Below are 8,498 nucleotides of genomic sequence, written 5' to 3'. Positions count from 1 at the left end.
AGAGAGAGACACAGCCCTCTCAATACAAAAGCTTACACATTCACCTTTAGATCGATTCTACAGTAGTATTTAACTAATGATTCCCCGTTTTCGACCGGGCTCTCATGTTCCCTTTAAAAAACCCCATCCGGGTTCTTCCCATTGGCTAGTCCAGTCCACCCAATGACACATTACCATGTGGGTTCCAAGTGGGTATTGTTGTTCAAATAGTGTAGAGCTTGATGGTTTAAAGCTGAAAGATTTGTAGGGATAGAGTTGCAGTTGATTCTGTGCCCTACAAAAGCTCCTACTTTTAAAATAGAAATTATTTATATTATTATGGCAAATATGTGTAACGTTGGGGCGTCAATCTCTTTAGCTGCCTAACACCTGTTAACTCTTCCCTTTGAATGTGAAAGATGTTATAACCAATTTTTTGCTTGTGCTTGACCCAATTTCCAGTTCACCCTCTTCAGTTGGTTACACTCTTCAATCTATTAATTACCCTTCTAATTTTAGGAATTTTAGATAATTGGGTAATCATCTATTCACCCTTTTTCTAATTAATAACTTTAATTTATTATGTTAGTAATCTAATCACTCCAGTCAATTGACTTTGTTCATAACCTTCAACCGATCAAAAAGCTAACCCATCAAACAATAGTGGATTACTGCTTGATTTGTTTCTCATAAAGTATTTTCATCCCATTATGGGTTTGTGCTTAACGCTATTGTTGGATTTGCTGTTGAGGAAAGTTTTTTTTTAATATATTAATTAAAAATATTAAAATATATTAAAAATTAAATTTTAAAAGTATTAACTATAAAAATATTAAAATAACTAAATAATTTTTTAACTATATTTAAAATTACACTTTTTTTCTTAAAAAACAATTTTGAGCCTATAATTACAATGCCAAATTAGCATTATATAATATTCTTTCATAAATTTTAGGTAGCATACATAAGTTCACCATTAAATTTTACTAAAAATATTTTCATGTTATTCTAAAGTTTTTAAATATCTCATGATACATCTCAACTCTTTTAAACGTTCTATAATACATCTCAACTCTCGTAAAGTAGAATTAATATACCCTTTTATCATATCAGCGCGATTGAAGTTTACGCTCTTTAATTTAGAAATCTTAACGATCTTAATTTCACTTTACTCTGAAATAATTTTATTATTTATTATTATGTCAAATTAGTCAAAATAATCTATAAGTTTTAGTTTAGTCCTACTGGAATCCTTTTAAAGATTATGAAATCCCGATTTTGAGTTCAGTCAAATTTAATTGTACTATAAAAATAATTAATCAAAATAGATAAAATCAATGGTAATAATATTAGCTTAGCTATAAATAAATTTGAAAATTATTGCAACAAAACACAAAACTGCGAAACGTTAATCCATCAGTGAAAGTGGAATCCATGAAACAGTTATTTTTGTGGATTAAATTTTAGATATGTCTTCATGGACCCGAATTGTGACCCAACTTGAAAGTTTTACGCTGCGACCCGATTGTGATAAAAAGTGAGATCAGTGGTGGGCTTTGGGCCTGGGCTAAGGGATTTGTCATTCCAGGCATGGGAAACCATGTTTGCTTGCTCAAGAAGTCTTTATATGGTTTGAAACAGTCCCCTAGGTAATGGTATAAAAGATTTGATATATTCATGATTCGTAATGACTTTATTCGTAGTTCATATGATTTGTGTATATCATAGGAAGCTTTCAAATGATTCATTTGTCTATATGTTGTTGTATGTGGATGACATGCTTATTGCTGCTAAAAGCATGTTAGAAATTAACATTCTGAAAAAATAGTTGAGTGATGAGTTTGAGATGAAGGATTTGGGTGTTGCAAAGAAGATTTTGGAAATAAAAATTACTAGGGATAGAAGTGTTGGGAAGCTTTTCTTGTCTCAGTAGGCCTATGTTGAGAAAGTGGAGATGGAGCACATGTCTAGTGTTTCCTATTCGAGTGTTGTTGGTAGCATTATGTATACTATGGTTTGCACCCGATCTAACATTTCATATGTAGTTAGTGTTGTGAGTAGATACATAGCGTGTCCTGGGAAAGAGCATTGGCAGGCAGTGAAATGGATTCTGAGGTATTTATAGGGTACTATAGATGTTGGTCTGACATTCGATAGGGCCAAGATGAGTGATTCAATTGTTGGCTATATGGATTCAGATTTTGCAGGAGACTTCAACAAGAGGAGATATCTGACAGGTTATTTGTTTCCTCTATCTGAAAGTCCTATCAGTTGGAAGACAATATTGCAAGTTATAGTTGTTTTGTCTACCATAGAGGCTGAATATATGGCTTTAGCAGAGGCAGTAAAAGAAGCTTTACGATTATAGGGTTTGGTGGGTGATCTTGGGTTGATACAGAATAAGCCAACAGTATTTTGTCACAGTCAGAGTATAATACATCTCACAAAAAATCAGATGTACCATGAGTGAACTAAGCACATTGATGTCAGATATCACTTCATTTAGGACATTGTATCTCAAGGGACTGTAGTTGTGTGAAAAGTCTCTATGCATAATAATCCAACAGATATGATGACCAACAGAGTCCTAGTTAGCAAGTTTAGACATTACCTAGACTTGATTGCTGTTTGTAGTACTCAATAGTGCCCTTTTTCGAGGGCATATGGCAAGATAGAGTATTTTTGTGGTTATTTTGTTGATGATAAAGGAAATTCAAGCCAAAGGAAAGAATTGTTATTTTTTATGACTTGAATTTTGTATATGTCTTCATGGATTCAAATTGTGACCCAATCCGAAAGTTTTGCGCTGCGACTTGATTGGGATAAAAAGTGAGATTTGTGGTGGTAATAGAGAGCACAGGCTGACAGGCCTGTGCATGAAGCCCACATTGATTTCCTTGGGTATGCGGGGGCAACCCCCCGCAATATGGACCAATATAAATATTGTAATATTCTGCCATTTGCAGTAGAGTTGTAAGATATTCGGGAAACACACTAGGGTTAGGGTTTGAGAATTTTAAGTGATTGTATCTTGCTCTTTTCATTATAGTAGAACTTTTTTTTTTATTTTACCCGTGGACGTAGATCTTACAATTGAACCACATTAAATTATGTATTGTTCTTCTTCTCTTTTCTATACTGCGTGATTGTACGATTTGTATGTGCGCCTTCGATTTGCATGCCTGTTATAACAAAAACAAAATTACTTCATGCTTTCTAATGCGTTAATTTTGCTCATAATTTTAATTGTTATTCCGTTCTTAATAACTCGAAATAGATAAACTAATGAAAATAATTATTGGTAAATTTAAAAATATTCCAATAAAAGACAAAACTACTAATGTTAAGTCAATCAATGAAAATGGAAGTCATGAAATATATTATTTATGAAAAAATCTTAGGTCGACACTGTGTATCACATTCCTTATGGACTAAGCTAATAAAATTATTTTTATAATAATACAATTATAAAAATAAATACATAATTTAATTTTTAATTATTTATATCCTATAGAATAATTTAATTGATTTAATTTATAAATAACATAATAAACTGAATTTACTTAAAAATCAATAATTATTTAGTTTATAAGCTTTTATTTTGTCTATTGAGAAAAATTTATAATTATTTTATCAGTAATCTAATCAATAGACTTTGTTGAGGTAAACCCATCTTTCGGTGGTTTGGTTCTTTGGGATTTTATATTGATGGTGGATTGTGTGTGAGTGTGAATTGTATAGAATAAAGACTCTATTAAAATTATCATGCTTTTAACGATGGTTTATTCTCGTTATTAATCCCTTTCTGTATTCTATTTTTGACAAAAGAAAAATGACTTCGTTCATAACCTTAACCAATCAAAATGCTAACCCATCAAAAAATAGTTGGTTACTTGCTTGATTGTTTCTCATAAAATATTTTCATCCCATTATGGGTTTGCGTTTAGTGTTATTGTTAGATTGCCGTTGAGAAAAATATTTTTTTTAAATATATTTATTAAAAATATTAAAAAATAATTTAACATTAAATTTATAAAAATTTAATTTTAAAAATTTTAAAATAATTAAATAATTTTTTAATTGTATTTAAAATTATATTTTTTTTAAAAGACAAATTTGAACCTATAATCACAATGCTAAATTGGCATTATATAATATTCTTTAATAAAATTTAGGCGTAATGCATAAGTTCATTTTTAATCTTTACCAAAAAAATTTTATGACACTCTAAATCTTTAAAACGTCTCATAATATACTTTAATTCTTTTAAACGTCTCATAATAAATCTCAACTCTCATATGGTGAAATTTAAAATACCTTTTAGATCTTAGTTAGTAGACCATTATGTTAGTGCGATTAGAGTTTACACTCTTTAGCTTGAGATATCTTAATTCCACTTTACCTTACAAGAGTTGAGATGTGTTAGAGGATATTTTAAAATTTTAAAATACCACGAATGTCACACCTTACCCCTCTATAAGACATAACATGATCCCGTAGAATACCTAATGAACTACCGAACTTCACCTACCGATAACTCATTAAGTACCCCACAAGGGATTTTAAATAATTTTCTTACTTTTGACAAGTGGTGAGCATTTTCTAATAGGTATTTAAAACATATGATTAAAAGTAAATCTAATTAATATTTTTGGTCCATTTTAGTTTTCCGCAAATTTTATAAAAATTTTGACAGAGTTCTGTCTGTATTTTGAGAAAATAGTTCTTCAAATACCTGTAAAAAGCACTTTTAAAAATTTTTCTCAACCACTACTTCGATTTTCACAATCAAACTCAATCAATTTCAATAAATTTCTCAAGTTCAAAATTCAATAATCCTCAGCATACTAGCAATACATTTCTTTTAAATTAAATAAAATAGTTCCACTCATTTTTCATTTGAGATAAAACAATTTATGTACATTCTTACAAAATTTACATCAAAAGAAATACAAACTAAAATTTATTACAAACTTCATACAAATTTTGTACAAGCTGCTCAAGACCCATTTACATGTCCATACATTTATATGCAATACATACATCAAAAGAAATATTTACAATTGGGGTATAAATTATACCCGAAGACTTCAAGCTGAATGATCCTCAATCTTTAGCAGCTCATTCTGCTACTCCTCTAATCTCTGTATCTGCGATAGCAATAGAAGCCATCGCTGAGTACTAGGACTCAGTGGTGCACAACATACTAAAATAATCTTTATGCAGAATATAATCACATTTATTCAAAAATTTGACTAAACATAAGCATTAAACACAAAACATGAATTATGAAGTTTTAATGCAAACCAAGTTCATTTCGAAGTATCAAAATACATTTCATAAAACCCACAGTTAGATCATGCCATTCGAAACAAATAGAATCTCAATAGCCAGAGGCTAAAGAGAAATCACATCACAAGGCTAGCTAGCTCAAATATATGGATATCCATTCACATCCTCTTCTACTGGCACACCTCAACACTTCTCCAGAGAAGGAATCAAAATTCGAAACTAATTACCCCCACTAGTCATGCTAGTGAGGTGTTCAAATATATGGTCATGACACTGTGATTTCAAAACTTATCTTAACAATTTGCTAAATATTGTCATTTCAATATACATAATAACTTTTAACAATTTAAATCAAAACATCATAAGAATGCCATAATTCAATATTTCACATTATTCAAAACAGTATGCAAAAGATGATTATAAAAAGTATACGTTGTGCACAAACCTCAAGCGAGTCGCCTCTTGGCCTTGACTCGGTTCCTCGGTTTTTTTTCCAGTATTCTTTTCAACTGAAACACACAATTTTACAATGCTTCAGTACTAGAACTTAACATAAATCCCAAAATAAATTTAGCTTCACATTTACCTAGTTCTAACGTGTTAAATTCGACATTCTCGAAATTTTTGTGTTTCGGGTTACTATTCACTACACTATTCAAGTCAAATAATTGACTTTCTAAGGCTTGATAGGTATGGGAACTCCAACTTCACACACATACCACATTTTGGTCACTAAACTTGTTGGTTTTGGTTGTTTACTCAAATCCTAAGTCTTTTAGGCAAATTTGGTAAATTTCAGTTTTGGAGTCCTAAGTTGCACTGTTCCATTGGTCACTTTATTGTTGGAATTTAGCAAAACTTTCTTCATAGAAAATGTTCCCCATTGTCTTAAGTTTATTCTCCTTTTTGAATCACCCCAATTGGAGTTTTGTAGCTCAAGTTATAGCCAAAATACAGTTACTGTTCACGTGCACTGTTCATGCTGCAATTTTGGTTCTGGCAGATTTTTTATCCAACTTCGTTCAATAATTTGATCAAGTTAAGTCCATAATTTGGTCTAATTTCCTTCATGCGAAATATTCTACTATGTCTTAGGTTTCCATCGGTTCAAGATTCACCTAAATCGGAGTTTTCTAGAGAGAGTTATAGCCATTGAAACTTTACTGTTCAAATAGCAATTCTGCAGTATTGCAGGTTCAGTAACTCAACTTTGCTCAATAATTTGATTAGGTTAATAGCATAATTTGGGTTGGTATTCTTCATGAAAGTTTTAGATCTATATCTTATCTAATTTCTGGTAAAATTCCGAATTATTTTGACCTTTCTAGCTCGAGTTATGACCAAATGTTCATTTGGTCAGTTTATGCAGTGGCAGACTGCTCTTAACCAACTTTGGTCAATTGGTTCACTAGGTTTTGGTCAGTTTTGGGCATGGTTCCTTAATGAAAATTGTGTCATTTTATGTCTATTTTCATCCCCAATTGGTGGCATATCAATTGGACTTGTAAAATTTCCGTTTTGGTCCTTCAAAGTTGGCTTGGTCATGCTGCCAGCTACATGACCATTTACCCTACGAATTTGACTTTCATTCTAACAATTCCCACACATCTCCTTTGGTCATTATTGACCATTTTTCTCTTCATAATAGGTCAAAGTCATCATTTATGCATTTCTCCAAAATTTGCCTCAAACCCTAGGCCTCCAAACCCTAATCTCACTACTTAATTACCATTAGCAATTTCAAAGTTCCAATCTATAATCATTCAACTAATTAAGACTTTTAAACTCATTCTAATGCATCAAATCACCCATTTCAAATATAAACCCTAGCTGGTTGAACTCATATATAGTCCCTCAATAATTGTTTTCTTTCCATTTAAAGTTAATTTCTAACTTATATCAATTACTTAAATAAAAATTCAATAGACAATTTGAAGAATTTGTCACTAACCTCTTGTGAAGTTTCCCCAAGCTTCAATTTTCCTTTTATTTTCCTTCAAATTTCCTTCTCAATAGGCTTGCCAAGATCTAAGAACAAGTTTTATTTAGGAAAATTATGGGATTTATGGGGTTGATTCAAGCTTTAAAAACTTGAAATTAAGTAGCCATGGAGGATTTAGTGAGAAAAGGGGGAGGGATGAGGAGCTACGGGAAAGAGAGAAAAAAAAAGAAGAAGAAGAGATAAAATTTGGCTTTTCAATTTTTGTTTTTATGCCCATAATTGACTTGGTCAAAAAAGATTGAAAAATTAAAATTAATTTTGACATCTTATATGATGTCATCATCATCATCATGATGTAATAAGTATTATTTTTATTCTTTTTCTTTTTCTTTAATTCTTCAATAGTTCTTTAATTTAATCCTCGATCCCGAAATTTTCTTTTCTCCGATTTTATTTGACAGTTAGGTCAGGAGTCAGCTCTCAGGGTCAATTGACCAAATTGCCCCTCGCCGGTTCATCCCAGTTTGCAAATAATTCCATATTTCTTCCGGCTCCCTGACCTAATTATTTGGTAGCTTGATTCTTTTTCGTGATTTTCTCTTTTCCACTATGTTCATAAGGATCCTAAGGACCGCAGCGTCACATTTTACGGTTCGAAATTTGAGTTTAAAATGACTTCGCAGTCGTTCCCGAGGAGGTCACCCATCGCAGTGACTCTCGACTCGTTTAACTTCTTCTGTTCTGTTTTTCTTGTTTATACTTAACTAATTGAACATTACTAATTATTTATTTTTATATCTTCTCTAATTGACTTAAGTGTGGTCTAATCCCCTTAATTGTCTGAATCGACATCGGTCACCGGAACAGTGAAATCTATCAGGCTATGCAAACGGGGGTGTTACAACGAAAATTTTTTATAAAATTTAAGTATGAAATAACATATTCAGCCTAAATTTTATTATTTATTATTATGTTAAATTAGTTAAATAATCTGCAAATTTTAGTTTAACTGTACTTGAATTGTTTTAAAAATTATAAAATCCCAAGTTTGAGTCACAATCAAATTCAATTGTATTATAAAAATAATTAATCAAAATAGATGAAACTAATGGTAATAATGTTAGCTTAGCTGAAAATAAATTTGAAAATTATTGCAACAAAACAAAAAACTACTAAGGTTAATCCATTAATGAAAGTGGAATCCATGAAACAATATTACTTCATTCTTTCCAATGAGTTAATTTCGCTCATAATTTTTAATATTTAATTATTATTCTAACAAAAG

General features: G+C 30.9%; 1 long non-coding RNA gene across 1 annotated transcript; it reads right to left on the bottom strand.

Moving 5' to 3' along the window:
- Positions 1-4,892: 4,892 nt before the first annotated feature.
- On the bottom strand, positions 4,893-7,397 carry LOC131183424 (uncharacterized). Its single transcript, XR_009151508.1, has 3 exons — positions 7,223-7,397; positions 5,717-5,780; positions 4,893-5,129 (listed from the first exon to the last, which is right to left on the bottom strand). It is a non-coding gene; the product is annotated as an uncharacterized LOC131183424 (long non-coding RNA).
- Positions 7,398-8,498: the final 1,101 nt, after the last annotated feature.

The sequence above is a fragment of the Hevea brasiliensis genome, chromosome 9 (assembly GCF_030052815.1).
Source record: "Hevea brasiliensis isolate MT/VB/25A 57/8 chromosome 9, ASM3005281v1, whole genome shotgun sequence".
Lineage (NCBI taxonomy): Eukaryota > Viridiplantae > Streptophyta > Magnoliopsida > Malpighiales > Euphorbiaceae > Hevea > Hevea brasiliensis.
This window is presented reverse-complemented; position numbering and strand designations above follow the sequence as displayed.